The sequence below is a fragment of the Emydura macquarii genome, unplaced genomic scaffold (assembly GCF_026122565.2).
Source record: "Emydura macquarii macquarii isolate MOO-44397 ecotype Brisbane River unplaced genomic scaffold, CSIRO-AGI_Emac_v2 contig_1253, whole genome shotgun sequence".
Lineage (NCBI taxonomy): Eukaryota > Metazoa > Chordata > Testudines > Chelidae > Emydura > Emydura macquarii.
In genome coordinates, this window is record NW_027131390.1 from 67440341 (window position 1) to 67456315 (window position 15975).

At 40.0% G+C, this 15975-nt stretch overlaps 1 long non-coding RNA gene across 1 annotated transcript in view; it reads right to left on the reverse strand.

Moving 5' to 3' along the window:
* Nucleotides 1–227: 227 nt before the first annotated feature.
* Nucleotides 228–15975, reverse strand: part of LOC137154135 (uncharacterized) — a 42152-nt gene continuing 26404 nt past the window's right edge. The window contains exons 2-3 of the long non-coding RNA XR_010920099.1: nucleotides 1508–1582; nucleotides 228–323 (exon numbers count right to left, since the gene is read on the reverse strand). This is a non-coding gene — a long non-coding RNA (uncharacterized lncRNA). The remainder of the gene's footprint in view (nucleotides 324–1507; nucleotides 1583–15975) is intronic.

The window sequence follows — 15975 nt, forward strand, 5'->3', positions numbered from 1 at the left end:
GTATGTTTATACAGTGTTTTGTTCTTTCTTTGCTATGTCTTTTGAGCCAGGTTAAATCAGTATATGCTATTTCCCCATGAGGTGAAAATTCCACAGACTTATTACTGGCTTTGTTTCAATATTGAGTATTTGCATTAATTAATCCCCAGGGACTTTAAGGAAATGTCTTTTAGCTCATCCATTTAGCAGAGAATACACTTATAAAGTTGATACAATAGTTTTTTAATCTTCCATGCTTCTAAAGGATTGCATCTGTGTCATTGATGAAAGCAGAACTGAGGGTTCAGAGATACCCATTGCAATATCAAGTCTTCTGGAATAGGCTGAGAATGAGACATGAATTTCTGAATCAGCCAGGTTAAAATCCATAATAGTAGCACATGATTCTTTCCTTCACAATTTGCTTCTTTTACCAGTTCTCATCTTTGGTCTAGTAGGTTTCAGGCTGTAATTGACATTGCATCCTGCAAAATTTGTTCTCACATCTCATCCCTAGTTTAGTTACTAGGCATAATTTGTTGTAAGAGGAATGAGATTCAATGACGAAAACAAATTGTGAGGGCAAATACCAGCAACCTAATTTTACATTTCTGGCAAGGAACCAGTTCTGCCCTGTGTAACAATCATGCAACCCGTCTGACGTCATGCGTTTTGGGTCCAATCCCAAGCCCACTAAAGTCAATAGAAAGGCTTCAACACCTTTATCACTTCAGTGCGGCTCCATGGGGGCAAGTTAGAATAAAATTTGGACCATAAAGGTGAAAGACTCTTTCATCTCCAGTCCCCTAAACTATCCATTCTGGAGAGTGATAATAGACTGTGTAAAGAGAGCATCTTATCAAGATTTCCTTTTATAGAAGAAAGAAAAAAGGAATGCATATACCACTCAAGTGATCTACCAATACTGTTTATGCTATATGTATTAAGACACTATCAACCAGCATAAATCTAAGGAAAATAAATTCGATGCAGTAATTCCTTGAGGCTGCCTTTTGTATAAAACTTTTTTTTTTTTTTTTTTTTTTTTAAAGTACTTTCTTTTCTTGTGCCCTGGTTGCACATAATTTACCTTCTACAGGAAGGAACATTTTTGACTAAATTTGCTGACAATGTCCCTGGTAACTTCTCAGGGTTTCAATTAATCCCATCTCATAAAACACTACAAATACACCAGTTTTATGAATGAAAAGCATCAGGAGATGCATAGTACAAAAAATGAGCCATTGATAAATTTCTTGATAGTATAATTACTTAATATATTCAATGAGCATCACAAAGGGGCTGTAGAGGAAGAAGTGAAGATCTATCCACAATTCAGATTAGCATGTGCATCTTTTTCTCTCTCCTATGTCATTCCATATGTTGCTACTGCCTGTAACATCCTAGAATAGAAAAGATTTCTCTCTATGTTTTATTTCACTTGTGAGCTTTTCAAAGAGCAGGATGTTTCAGAATCAACCCAAATCTCTGAATGCCTACTATAGCATAAGCAAAATTCTCTGCTTACCAAGGGGCCAAATTCCGGAGCCCTCTTTGTAGCTATAGCCCGGCTGGCAACCTCCCATGCACCCGCTTATGGGATCTGGGTTGATACACAGAAAATAAATCAACATAAACTCAAACAAACATTTCTCTGCTTACTCCCAGGCTTCCTTGCCTGGAGAGCTTGTGCACTCTTTCCCGGGCCTGTACCCATACAGCTGTGCCACTGTAAGAGCGTTTGTGTAGCTGCATTATGCCAACGGGAGAGAGCCATCTCCCGTCCACATAATAAAACCACCTAAGGGAGAGCATCTCCAGCTGACATAGTGCTGTATACACAAGTGATTATGCCAGCAAAATTTATGTCGCTCATGGGTGTGTTTTTTTCATAGCCCTGAGTTACAAAAGTTTGCTGGCATAAGTGCTAGTGTAGACAAGGCCTTAGCTTACCAGCACCTTCAGCCCTTTTAGTCAACACCAGACCCAAATGTTCTCTCTAGTTTTTTCCAGGGTCACGCTGTGCTTACAGGCTGTTTGTCTTTTTTCTTGCCTCTTGTCCTCTGCGTCATTCTCTATTCTTGTCTGTGCCTTCAGCATCTCTTTGTTCTCTCACACTCTCACATACAGCTACACAAAACAATACTCAGCCCAAAAAGCTCTGGGGCAGGAACACACACACCTTTTGTCTTTGTTAGGGCTAATGTTTACAGTTATGTTAACTGAACTGTGAGTTCACACTTATCAACCTCAAAAGGGTTTTAACCCAGCCCATAACAAGATTTTCCCCAGCTCATAATAATATGGTATACATTTATAAGAAGGAAGTTTCTGGCAATTTTTTCTGTCTTAACAATACCTAAAAAACATATTCATAGTATATATCTCTCAAATAGGTTCCTAAAAATGGCTCATATTCGTATAGTGCAAGTACAGAGTTTTTCATATTTATTGGATGGTGATGGGGTTAGGATTTCCTACATTTATCTATGGTATGTCTCCTGCGTCAAGCTCTGATGCGACTGTGTAAAGCATACTATATATCTTGGTTGTGTGGTGCCAAGTCTATTTCTGAATTGGGAGCTAAACCAGTTCTCTGCAGCACAATGAAAATTTGCAGTCTTTATGAAATTACATATCACTTACTGCAGTTAAATACTTTTTTTAGAGTAAAAGGTCTCAATTAACGGAATATTTGAAAAGACTGCAGTAAAAATGCTCTCCCTTGCTCTTTTCCACCCTAAAATTTACTATGTTACAATATTTCTACTATGGAAATTCATACAATGAAAAAACAAATATTTAGGTTTTACGATTTTCACCCTCAGCAAAATTTTAGTTTAATATACATGACATGGTATCCTAATGAGTATAATCTAAATGTTAAGGAATCAGAGTGTTTGGCTAAATCAGCTACCATTAATTTTTAATTTAACATTATTTCTTAAATGAAAATATTCTTCTGGAGATTATGCTTACTGAACATACTCATGGTTCCAGTCCCACACAGTATTTGAATTCCATAAGGTGTGTGGGAAGCTTTTTTAAATCCACATAATTCTGTATTTTTTTACATGTTAAATTATTGTAATCAGATGGAGGGGAAATTAAACATTCTGAATGTGTTAAAAATCTCTCTTCTTGACTCCTATTACCAACTGCTAACTACTGCTAAAACTCATCCAATTTTGGAACACAAACAACCTTGATAACATCAGACTTAAGACAAAATAAAAATAGAGTTTTGACAAACTATGTGAATTGAATTCCAGTATTTTAGAACACAGTGTAAAGCTTTTATTGTCTTAATAAATGTCACTCAATGTATTAATACTTCAGAGACTTCAGTTAGCTAGCTGGACTTTGTCTAACTATGCTTTTATTATGAACAGCCAGAGCTGCAGTCATCATGGGAAAGAGGTGAACAAAATCAAGTCTGATTTTTACAAAGCATTTGGATATATTGGGGGAAGGGGGAGGGAGGAGATGAGAAAGACCACAGACTCTGTCAAGAAGAACAATGTGGGAATTTTTCACAAACTTTTATCTTTGTACTCTTTCCCCCTGCTGATATGATGCATATTATGTATAATTAGAAGTCATTTAAGTCTGGATGGGAAGAATGTCAAGATGGAAAACAGAATGATGGTTAAGGTTTCTCTTTCTTTTTTGTGGGAAGAAGAGAAGAGTGAATGTAAGTATCACATTGCTCATTTGTCTCCTTGAAGGTAAACAGTAAACAATGCCTCTTTCATTATCTGTATTATTTGTTCTGCTCTATAGTCTATATCCCGACATATAGCCCCTTATAACTTTTGGATTTTATCAATATTAATTTTTTTGTTTCTTATTATTAGATTCTTAACTGTCAGCACACTCTGATATATATTGTCTTTATATTACATTTAGGTGACCATTGTGTTAACTATAGTCAGAACATGTGTCTTTTGCATTGAAGGGACTTTCCTGGAGCACAGCTCTACATAGGAGGTGAAATTCACCTAAGCGTGGATGTCTTTTCACATAGGAGCTGTGCAACGGTGATCTGGGTACGAATCCTCCAACACTGAGTTGAATCAATGTGGCTCATTCTGAATAAGTCTTCAACACTATGGTATGCCTTGCTCATCTGCAGTATTACAGAGTGAGAGACTGCAGGAATCCTCCTAACACTTTCAAAATATGGCTATTTAAGATATGGAATGATCCCCTTGGTAGTTAGGAAAGGGGAATGGACATGTGGACCCAGGAAGTCTTATACAGGAAATCCTATATGGTTCCAGATAGTTTTCAATACAGGAAAATAAAAGAGGGTGTTTAATGACTGTTAACTCCTTCTCTGGAAGCTGAATATGCTCCAATCAAGTTCAGAACTCCAATCAAGTCAGTGAAACTCTGTGCAGATACCAGGAGTTCAACTCTCCCAGTGCCATTGCAGGATCAGGGCCGTAATCTTTTATTTCTTCTTTTCTTGCAAGTGGCCCTCAGGTAGTGTGTAATTATTGTATATACACACACACACAGCACTATGTGATGTAGTCACTGCTGAGTATTACATGTTCTAAGGATCAGATTGTGTTACTCTTCACTTATATGGAATAGTACCTTTCCCCATTGAAGTAAATGAGACTGTTTGAATGATATATTGCCAGTAAGCTTCAATAAGAGTATCATAATCCAGTCCTAGTTTTGAACTGAAAATTAAAAGTAAACAAACTAAAAAGCCTATGCCGGTCAGCCGGCCTGACCATTACAAAAACTTGAAATAGAGCTCTCCTGTGGATAGCTAGCTAGCTAGCTAGCTAATATATATATTTAGATAAAAATTAGTCTGGTTTAGAAAACTTTTCTGATACTAGCATTGTTCTCTTTGGTACAGCATCTTATAGGAATGCTACCCTTTGTCTGAAAAAAAGAAAAGAGATATTACATGTTGGAAACATAGGATTCTTTAAACACCAAGAGACACAGTCAGCTATGGATTAATGAAGCATCAGATTAAAAAAAAATAGGTTCTTAATGTCAGGAGGTCTCACTGCAAGTCATAAATATCTGGGATCTGTGTGACTATTTAACGCCTTGTTCTGTTTGTAAGCCTCTTAGAATAACAGCAGTTTCCCAAGAGATCATTAGCTTCCTGTGTACCCAAGTGAAATCATCTACAGTTAAGCTATGGTAAATATATTTCATTTCCCCAATGAATGGCCAGGTGAAAGTGCTTAAGTAAAGTTCAAATGGCTATTAAATTAAAAATAATAAAAAGTAAAAAAGTTATTTATTTAGGCCATAATATACCCAGTGAGACCTTCGTCTTACACAGCCTCACAAGAATGTCTTAACATTCAGAATAACAAGCAGAGGGTAGAATATGTTTTTTGCGTTTTTATTACTATTATTAGTTGCATAGCCATTGCCAAATTCTACCTTGTAACAAACTTCTTTCAAAGGATGGCCATGGAGCTTTCGGTTCCAAAAGGGAGACTAAATTACAACTCAAAGAGCTAAAATAAAAAAGTTTGCATGCATAATTTTCTCAAGGCCATATTGTGAAACCCATACTCACATTGGCAAGTATTCCCTAAATAGTCCCATTAATAGGAGTGGTCACTATTGTTGAATAATACCTTAACCCTTGAGTGGTCACTATGAGGTACTATTCAACAATAGAAGGGATATCACTATCTGACCTTAGGTAACATGTTTGTGTTGTTGCAACCCTTGTTCTCCCCTCCTCACTACTCTTCTACCATGTTGGTTTTTTTTGGGTTTTTTTGTATAACCTTATCATGCCTCATGTTTCTTTGTAGACTATATGCTCTTTGGGACAGGGACTGTATCTTCTACAGTTCTCATAAAGCACTTAGCACATTTTGGGTGCATAGTGGTTGTTGCTTTGCTATTGCTGTTTTTGTCTTCACTGGATTGTATTTTTAATGGTCTGTGAAGGGCACTTAGGCCCTGATCTTACAAACACTTTTGCACACGCTTATATTTACACCAGTGAGTACTCTTATTGAAGTCAAAGGAACTACTGATGTGTGTAAAGTTAAGCATGTGCCAAAGTCATGGAGACAGATATAAGCATTATCTTTAGGTTTGTATGCTGAAATTTTAATTCAAAGGCAGTCTATCAATAAGAACATACATGTTATTTGCCACACTGGTAGGAAGCTAAATAAATACCTAAGATTTTGCTTTAGCCTAACATGCAGATACTGGAAAATGTTAAATTTGAGTTTAAAGTGAGTAGCGCAATTAAAATGAATAGCATCCGTGCACGTGACTAGCATTTCAATGACCATTCAAGTAAAAAGATACCTCCTGTAATTTATTGAGTAATAAATTGTGTTGCAAAAAACACACAAGCAATTAAGATATGTTAACATTTTTCAAGTTAAGTTTTGTAACTCTGCCTCTACATCTCCTTTTCAACCTTTAGATCAGAAACTTCCTTATTCCACCTACCCTATGTAACAAAAGACTGTTCTCTAACATTATAACATGGGATCTGAAACCCCACTCTCCCCTTGTGCAGTAACTGAAGTTCTTCAAGATGTCTCTCTCTGTGGGTGCTCCCCTTTAGGTGCACATGCGCCTCTTGAACCCTTAATCAGAGGATTTTTCCACTGGTAGTACCTGCTCGGCCTGCACATGCACCCTGTATTTCCTTGTGCTGGGCACCATGGCAATATAGAGATGCATGAGTGAACCACCTTCTCCACTCAAACATCTTCACAGAGAATAGTCTGAAGCAGAGGGGAAGGAAGGGTGGGTAGTAGCAAACCCATAGGGACACACATCTCAAAGACTGCGGTTACTGCATAAGATGGAGTCTTATTCTTCTTTGAATAAGAGTATCTTATTCTTCTTTGAGTCTAAGACACTACTTGATCCTATCAAAGTAGGAGGCCAAAAGTCCTTCTAAGATCCAGGGTATGAAAATGGGACTCCTGCAGAGAGTTATGTGGCTTTGGGGAAAACACTCGTAGTTGAATACATTGGTTAAGGACATACTCCAAGAGAATATTAGGTAAGAATTTAGGGTCTGGGCCTAAAGAAACCTGATCCTTGAATAATCCTGTAAAGAGGGAGAGGGGTATCTGCCATCAAGGCACCAATCTTCCCAACTCTATGGGCCAATGTGATGGCTACTAAAAAGGCCATCTTCATAGATAAATGGAATAGACAACAGGTTGCCATAGGTTAGAATAGATGTTTCATAAGCTAACTGAGTACCAGGTTGGGGTCGGGGTGACGTCTCTAGTCTGGTAGAGTCAGAGTCCCCAAATCCTTAATAAACCTGGATGATATAGGCTGAGCAAATATGGAAAACCCCTGTATAGCTCGGGTGAAAGGCTGATATTGTGGTCACATGGACCTTAACTGAGCTACTGGATAACCCCAATTTTTCTTCAGATCCAGCATTTAATCCAGGATGACTGAAAGAGGCACAGATCCAGGCAGTTAGCAGCAATGATAGCATCAGTTGGAGAATCTCTTCCATTTATGCAAATAAGAAGTGCAGGTTGACCTCTTCCTCCTATTCAGTAATGTCAATTGCTCTTCCCCAGAGCAGGAGGATTCTAACCCCAGGAACCAACAAGGAATCATACCCAGAGGTGGAAAACCACTAGGTTGGGGTGAAACACATGACCTGCATCCTGTGAGAAGAGATAAGGAGTGGACAGGAGCTTGAGTGGTGGATAATAGATGCATAGATGAAGCCAGGAAGGATACCAAACTCGTCTCAGCCAAGTTAATACTGTAATGATCACTCTATCCCTGTCCTAACTAATTTTATTCATTACCCTCAGTATCAGTGGAGTTGGAGGAAACACATAAAACATACCGTTCTTCAAAGACAGAAGGAAGGCATCACCCAAAGAGTAGTAACCAGACTCCCTCTTCAGCAGAAAAGAGGGCACTTCTTTTTCCTGGAGGTGGAGAAGAGATCCACCTCTGGCAAACCCCACCTTTGGAATATGTCATGGAGGACTTAGAGTCTAGCTCCCATCTGTAGTCCTGTGAGAAGTGTCTGCTGCAGACATTGGGTGTGGTGTTCTGAATGCCTAGGAGGTAAATGGCCAAAATTTTAATCTGATCAGCTATGCATCAGTTCCATAGCTTCATGGCTTCATCACACAGAGAGAGGAATCTTGCTACTCTCTGCTTGTATATATAAAACATGAAGAACATGTTGTCTGTTATGATCCTGATTTATTTGCTCCTGATGAGGGGTAGGAAATGGAAGCAGGCAATCCTGTCAGCCCTGAGCATCAACAGATTGATGTTGAGATTGGTTTCCTGAGTTGTCCATCTGCCCTGAGTCATGAAAGCATTGAGATAAATTCTTCCGCCCAATAGAAATGTGTCTGTTCTTAAAGTTAGTGATGGAGTTTGGCGACAGAAGGGAATGCCTGCACAGACATTGAGTTGATCTTTCCACCAATCCAGAAAGTTCCACACTTGTAAAGTAACCATTGTCTGTCTGTTTAAGGTAACTCTGACTGAAGAATAAGTCATTATCAGCCAACCTTGAAAGGAGTGGAGGCATAGCCTTGTGTTATTAGTCACAAAAGCACAAGCTCCCACGCATCCCAAGAGCTGAAGACAGTTCCTTATAGTGGTCTGAGGACTCCCTGGAATTGTCCATACAAAACCTGACAATGTTATGAATCTGTCAAAGGGAAGGTAAGATCTGGCTGTCAACAAGTCCAAAGAAGCTGTAGCTTTTTTTCAGGGTTAACATGGATTTCCTTACATTTAGCTGAAAACCCCACTCCTGAAAAAGAGCAAGGGCCATCTGGGTGGAAGGTAGCACTGCTTTGTAAGAAAGACCATTGAGTAGCCAGTCATCAAGACACAGGAAGACCAGAATCGCTTCCTGTTGGAGGTAAGCAGGAGCAGCTACCATGAGGACTTTGGAGAACACCGTTGGGGCAGAGGAGAGACCAAAGTGAAGCACTCAGTATTGGAAATGATCCTGGCCTATAGTGAATCATAGATATTTCCTGTGCAAAGGATGTATCGTTATATGGAAGGTCAAGGGACAAAAATCAATGCCCTTTCTCCAGTGAAGGAATTATAGCTGTCAAAGTCTCCATTCTGAACTTCTGATACTTTACCAACTTATTTAGAAGTCTTAGATCAAAAATCAGTCTTCACCATCCATCCATTTTTGGTACAAGGAAATACTTTGAGTAAAACAGTCATGATCTTCCCTGTGATTGTCAAAGAATGGGTTCCTGACAGGATATATGGGGGGAAATCCTGGATTGAAACAGAAGAGACTGATTGGAAGTCCCTTTCATCCTCCTCAACATCATCCAATGGAGGAGCCCCCATAGAAAAAGGTGGAAAGTCCTGTGGTACCAGGGGAAGATAGCAGTCTGGAGATCAAGGTCTCAGTACTGAAAAGTGCTCGGTACCCATGAGGAGTGGGATTGCAGCTCATCTGTTATGGACAGGTCCCTCACATATCCAAACTCTTGCATTACTGAGTAGGGAATCAGTGGTAGCCAAGAATGCAGTAGTCGAGAATGCAGTAGCCAAGCTAACAATACTATTGATGGCTAGTGTACAGATGTAGGCAATGATGGAGTCTGGCACCATTGCTTGCTTGGTTCCGAATGGGTAAGTGCTAATGGTGGGAATGAGCTTGATGGAATGAGACCAGGGTACTTATATTTGCCCTCATTATCCCTTGTAGAGGGTACTGAAACACTGTCAGGCATGTCTCTCCCTTAAGCTCTGGGGTTTTCCTGCTCTGCTGGTGCTGGACGAGGAGTCCTTCAACTTACCAAACCAAGAGGTCAAGTCTTTGGAGACAATAAATCTTGCAGGGGACTTGGGTTTTTTTTTGGAACAAACACCTTCAGATGAGATGCGTACCCTTTATAGGAGCTCTCTCAGAATCTTCCAATGACCATCCCTTCTTAGGAGAAGCCTGCGCCAAAGCGGAAGGGGTGCTGGATCTGTCTAGAGACAGAACTATGGGAGGGCGGTCTCCTGACCTGACTCAGACTCTGATCGAAGTGAGGACTCCATCATTAACAGTCTGAGCTTAATCTCCCAGTTTTCCTTGAACTTGACTTGAGAAATAGGCAGAAACTGCACTTCTGGGAGATATGGGACTCCCCAAAAATAACAGACACATTTAGAGTGGCCATCATTAAGAGGCATAGCCTCTCAGCAGGAGAGGCAGTGTTTGACACCTAGTGAGCCAGGTGTGCTATGCCAGGAAGACAAGGCTCCCTAATGAGAAAGGAGAAAAAAAACCTATCCTCTCACTACTAACACTAACTAACTATAACGACTACTAACAACTAACGATACTAACTAATCTTAATAAACAACTATAAGAAGAATACAAAACAGCCGAGGCATGCTCAATGTGGACAGTCTAGAGTGCCCTCGCAGGCTGAAGCACTACAGAAGGGCCTGAGGACAGTTTACCTGCACATCCCTATAAAGCCTCTGTGTCTGGCATGAGGAGGCATAGGGAACATGCACAGTTCAAAATGGCACTGCTAGTGGAGAAATCTCGGATCGAGGGCTCGAGAGGTACATGCGCACCTGAAGTGGAGTCCCCATAGGGAAACTACTCAAAGAACACAGCAGTTCATATGTGCATAATGGGCCACATATAGCCACATCTTATTTCTTAATATCTGTAAAGAGATGGTAAAGGCCAATTAAATGTCTGCTTTGCGTTTCCCAAACATACTAATTTGCACACAGAGTGTCCTGCTGTTCCTGGAACTAATCAAGCATTCAATGTGTAGATTTCCATCAGGCTGGAACCTCAGTTTCTCAGCTGATATTCTGGTCTCTTGCTTTTTCTACTACAGTTATTCTATGATTTTTGCCCTCAGGAGAGTGCATAAAACAATCAAAAATTTTACAAGGCATCTTACTATGCTTATCATATGAAACAGTCACTGATGAGAAACTTTGAGGCATATAAAAAGCAGGGTGGCAGGCTGTTCATGCATCTTGCATTGAGTAGTTATTAGGACTATGTTACAGAGGTTGGAACTTCTTTTCAAGTACAATAGAAGCCATTAAGAAATCACACTCCTAGTCAAAGTATACATAAAAGAAGTAACTGTGGCGAATGCTGATTTTTTAAAATGGAAATCACCATGGGCCAGAATCGGATGATTTAAGTTGGTGTATCTCCATTGATTTCAGTGGTGCTACATCAAATTTCACCAATTGATGATCTGGCACTTTAGATACAAGAGAGGAGGTGGCAGCTCCATTGCATACTGTGGAAATCACTTTTCTCTTAACTTTTGTTTTCATTTAAGTTGATTACAGATATGTTTATTTGAATGCCTGATCTAAGATTCCAGCATGTGGAGCTCTCCACTCTCCTTGCTTGCTTATGTTACTTTTTCCTTTCCTTCTGTTTGGTAGTCCATTTTCCAAATTTTGCTCAGGGCTATCTTTCCCTTGCCTATATAGGATCATGAGTCCTTCACTCCCATTCAGAACCTCCTTCCACCATGCTATAATCATTTAATGTTGTATTTATTCAACATTTACTTAGTTATCCTGGATTTACTTAGTTATCCTGCCTGAGACTTTCCATCTAAAAGTGAAATTGACTAATTAATCAATCCTCAGAAGTACAAAGTGTGCGTCTTGTTGGGGAAGCAGGATAAGAGAGGTAATTCTGACTTCATATTTGCTCCAGTGGTGTTTTTGATTAATGTCAGCTTGCACTGCTGCCTCCCAAGGTGTATATTAATCAGCAATTCTCCACAGTATCATCTCCTATCGCTTAGATATAGCAGGTTTCCTGATATTAAATGGTCTGGACACGATGGTTACAGTCTATTGGGATATTGTTTCAATACATACTGTGCACCCATTTTTCCAGTTGTTGCAATTATAGTATTACCAATTTGTTTACAAATGAGAATGTTCCCACAAGGCATATTGGTGATCAAGATACTGGGGTAATATAGCATAAAAATGAACTGATAAAAATGCAAACTAATTTTTTCACATAACAAAACAGTCACGGTTGATAGAAGCAGTTCTAATGCAGATAGCTTCACAACCTTTATTCTTTTTATATTACACTCTGTTAACATAATGGCTCACTTGGCTTCTTCTAATGTAGAAATCTATTTTCTGGTCACCAGAATTTAAAACAGTGGTTCCCAACCTGTGGCCTGGCGGCCAAAAGTGGCCCACAGGGGCTTTCAGAGTGGCCCACGGCTCCCCTCCTGCTCGCTGCAGAAGGGAGCCGCTGCCTAAAGACCCAGGTGAAGCGTGTTTCTACGGGGCTAAAAGACCGGTGCAGGCTCCTTGCTGCAGCCAAGGGGATGGGAGATCAGCGCTTCCCTGCCCCTGGCTGTAGCAGGGAGCACAGCAAAGTGCTCCGCCTGTGTCCACAGTCGCTGGGATCCCTGTTGGAGCCAGAGGGCGGGGAGCTCTGATCTTCTGTCCCCCTGGCTGCAGAAGTGAGCTACTGCCTAGGGACACAGGTGGAGCGCAAAGAGCTACAGGACACGTGCGTTTTCCCTGCTGCAACCAGGGAGACTGGAGATCACCGAGGAGGCAGCCTCTTTGTTCAATTCCTTCTGTCTGGCTGTGGGGAGGCGGGCGGGGGGGGGAGCTTTCTGGCAGAGACTGGTGGCCCTTCAGGGTTGTAACAATGGTATCTATGACCCTTGAGCCAAAAAGGTTGGAAACCACTGGTTTAGAGAGTGTTGCATACAAGAGATTTGTATGTGCAGAGATATTGACAATTACTTTAAGACAAAGAGAGCCTACTTCTCCACTACAATAGTGGTAGAAAAGACACACCCCACAGAACTTGTCCTGACCATAAATTCCTTTGTAAACCCAGACTGCCTTCATTCAACACCAGGACCTCTCATTGGAATTTCACCTGCATCAAGGAGGGGACCCCAAGAACAAAAACTGGAGCAGTGAACCAGGTACACCACTTTTCCCCCAAAAATTAGGCCCTCACAAAGTACTTATGGAAGGATTCAGAACAAATCAAGGCCACCACTTGTGACTGACTCTGGTCCTTCCTGGAGGATAAAAGAAACTAGTGAACATGTAGAGACCCTAGCTGACAGATTGCCATCCCATTCTGTGAAGAGGAGTATCTGACCAGCACCAAAGAAACCATTACTCAGCATTGCTCTAAAGGTTTGACACAAGAAGAGATGGACAAACTCTGCTCTTTAGGTTCTTGCCCCAGTCACCTGATCTGGGTCAGGGTTATAAATGTGATTCTGTTACATGGGAGAGTGAGGATCCACAAACTCGGTACAAACCAACCTACCACAACAGCTAAGATTTAGTGGAACTATGAAACTGTTAAGAGAGGGCAGGTTAATGGCAGATGAAAATATGTGGAACTCTCTTTTCCCCTTGATGGCTTGTGTCTCCTTTGTCTTTACCTTCCCTGTCACTATCTCTCATCGTGCTCAGGGCTGTCTTTTGTTAAAAGAGACTGTCTTTTTAATTTTTAACAAAACAATATTCCACAATGTAGCATAGCAATGCACTGGTTATGGCAAAAGGAGTCACTTGCATTGTAAACTCCTATTTTCAAGAACTTATAACTTTACAAAGAAGATCACCTTCAGAAGTACAATCGCTCATGTATGATCTCCATCCAATAGTAAATTATCTGAAAATCTGGAGAGAGTCCAAATGGACAGTTTTCTTTTATGAATGGTTACACCACGCTCTGCTACCATTGAAGAGCCTTATGGTTAAAACACTAGACTAGGATTCGAGATTTGCGGTCAGTTCCTGGTACTGCTACCGATTTCCTGTATGAAGTCGGGCAAGTCACTTAATCCTTCTGTGCCACAGTTCCCAGTGTAAAATGGAAATAATACTTCCTTTCTCTCACGCTTTGTCTACTTTGTAATATTTAGAATGCAAGGAACTTTCAGTGCCTGCACAATGCCCAGATCTTCTTTGGGAGAATTGCCTCTTTGCAAAGCACTTTAAGATTCATCATTAAAAGGAAAATACTATTATTCATAATTATTATTAGCACCATGCACTTAGCTGCTTTTTATTTGTATCAAAAGCACATATATATTCAAGTTGATTTGCAGGGTGTTTTTCCCTTCTGTTCAGTGAGTAGTTCACAGCAAATCAGTTGTAAACCTTTATAACCAGCAGATGTAAGTGTGCTTCCTCTCCAATTGAACTGAGCTAAGCACTGTTAAATCTATTCTTTTCCTGCTTTTCATGAATGTTGAAAATATGAAAGCAATATCATCTCTCCTTTTAAACACATACTAACGCTATTACTCTGAGCTGAACAAATATAACTTGTACACAGCTAACAATCCCTTCCACTTGAATTACACTATTGGAGCGTCTTCAGTGCAACACTCTGAAAATGTTTTATAAATATTAATCAGTTTGGGCTCAACCCTCCCCCTTGAGACAGACACATCCCTTGCACATATTGGTAAACTATGACAGAGAGATTCAGAGATTTGCCCAAATTTACATATCAAATTATAAACACCTACAGGGATAGAATTTCAAGTGCTAGCTCCCACTCTCTGCTCTTAACAACATCCGCGCCCCCCTCTCCTGAGACCCCAAAGAATTTTCTGCCACCTATAGGTCTATTCAGTACCTCAAAAGCCAAAAGTCCTTCACTTTGTCTTTAGTTGCTGGAACAAATGAAGCAACACCATAACTACTCCCAGTAGCTTGTTTGAATTCAGATCATACAGCACTCTACAGTTTACATCACATCCTGCAATGGTTATTGTGTCCCAAGAATAAAAGTAGAGAATTAAATCAGCTATTTTATGGTTGTTTTATATCTCAATCACTGAAGGTGGAAAACAATGGAAGATAAATTGGATCTTCCTCCTCTTCTCTCCATTATTTGTTTTTCAATCCCGTTTTTAAGCATGGCATATGTGACTGGGTTCCCCCCCCACCCCATTACATCATTTACATTTTTAAAAGACATTTTCTATATCCTGTCTGGTTCCCTCAACATCAACAGTTTTTGAAGACCAAATTTACTACTCTACCAAGGGATGAGATGATGTTTAAATGTTCAAATTGCAATAGGTGTCACTGCATCCAAACATAATTCTTACCACGGTTGTAGCATAGTTTTCCTAACCAGTAGGGGCGGTTCTGAGAACCAGGCCATGTTTTAAAGTTGTGCTGTAGATTTTCATGGAGTTTAAGTAAAGAAGAATAAAGATTTGCCTTTCGCACGGTTGGCTAGCTTAAGTTTCAGAAAAAATAAATATTCTTGTTCATAGTGGGTCAGTCAGGAAAATTGTGCTAGAGCTGAGCTAGCAATGACAATCCTTAAAAATGTCTGTTAGCTCAGTCTCCACTGGGAGATGGAAAAGTCCTAAAACACTGGTTTGTTCCTTCAACCTGGCCATTTGGGACTAGAAAGCTGGAAAACATGCTGCTTTCCTTCTGACAGGAGTGAATGAAGCTATCTCAAATTTTCTTTGGAATAATCAGCAACTAGGTGGAAGTTTATAAGGTTTAGAGAGGAGCAATAGAACTGGGGGCAAAAGGCACAGGGTGCATTGAGCTTCCATATCTCAAATTATATCACTAGTATGACTCATGCGAAGAAAGTATGGTAGTGGTTCTCTAATGACTCAGATGATGGGTTGTTTGGAATCGAAGCTCTATGTGCAGTTCTTGTCCTAATCCCTCTAAATAATCTTTTAGTTATGAGGTTTAGCTCAAATGTAGGGGCAGGCAAGTTCCTTCACGGAAGATAATTCAAAATAGTTGGTAAAAAGCCTCTCCCATTAAGCATTGTGAATGACAGAAAAAAATATACTTAATGTTCTGTTTCTTTTTATTCTTATAAAGCACAGCAGGTCATCTGATCTAAGTCAGAGTGATATAAAGCATACAAATAAATGAGATTCTTTTAGGCAAGCACCAGATTTGCGGCAGCCTATGTTGTAAGAAATATCCTGATTTGGGTTTATGCTATCAGCT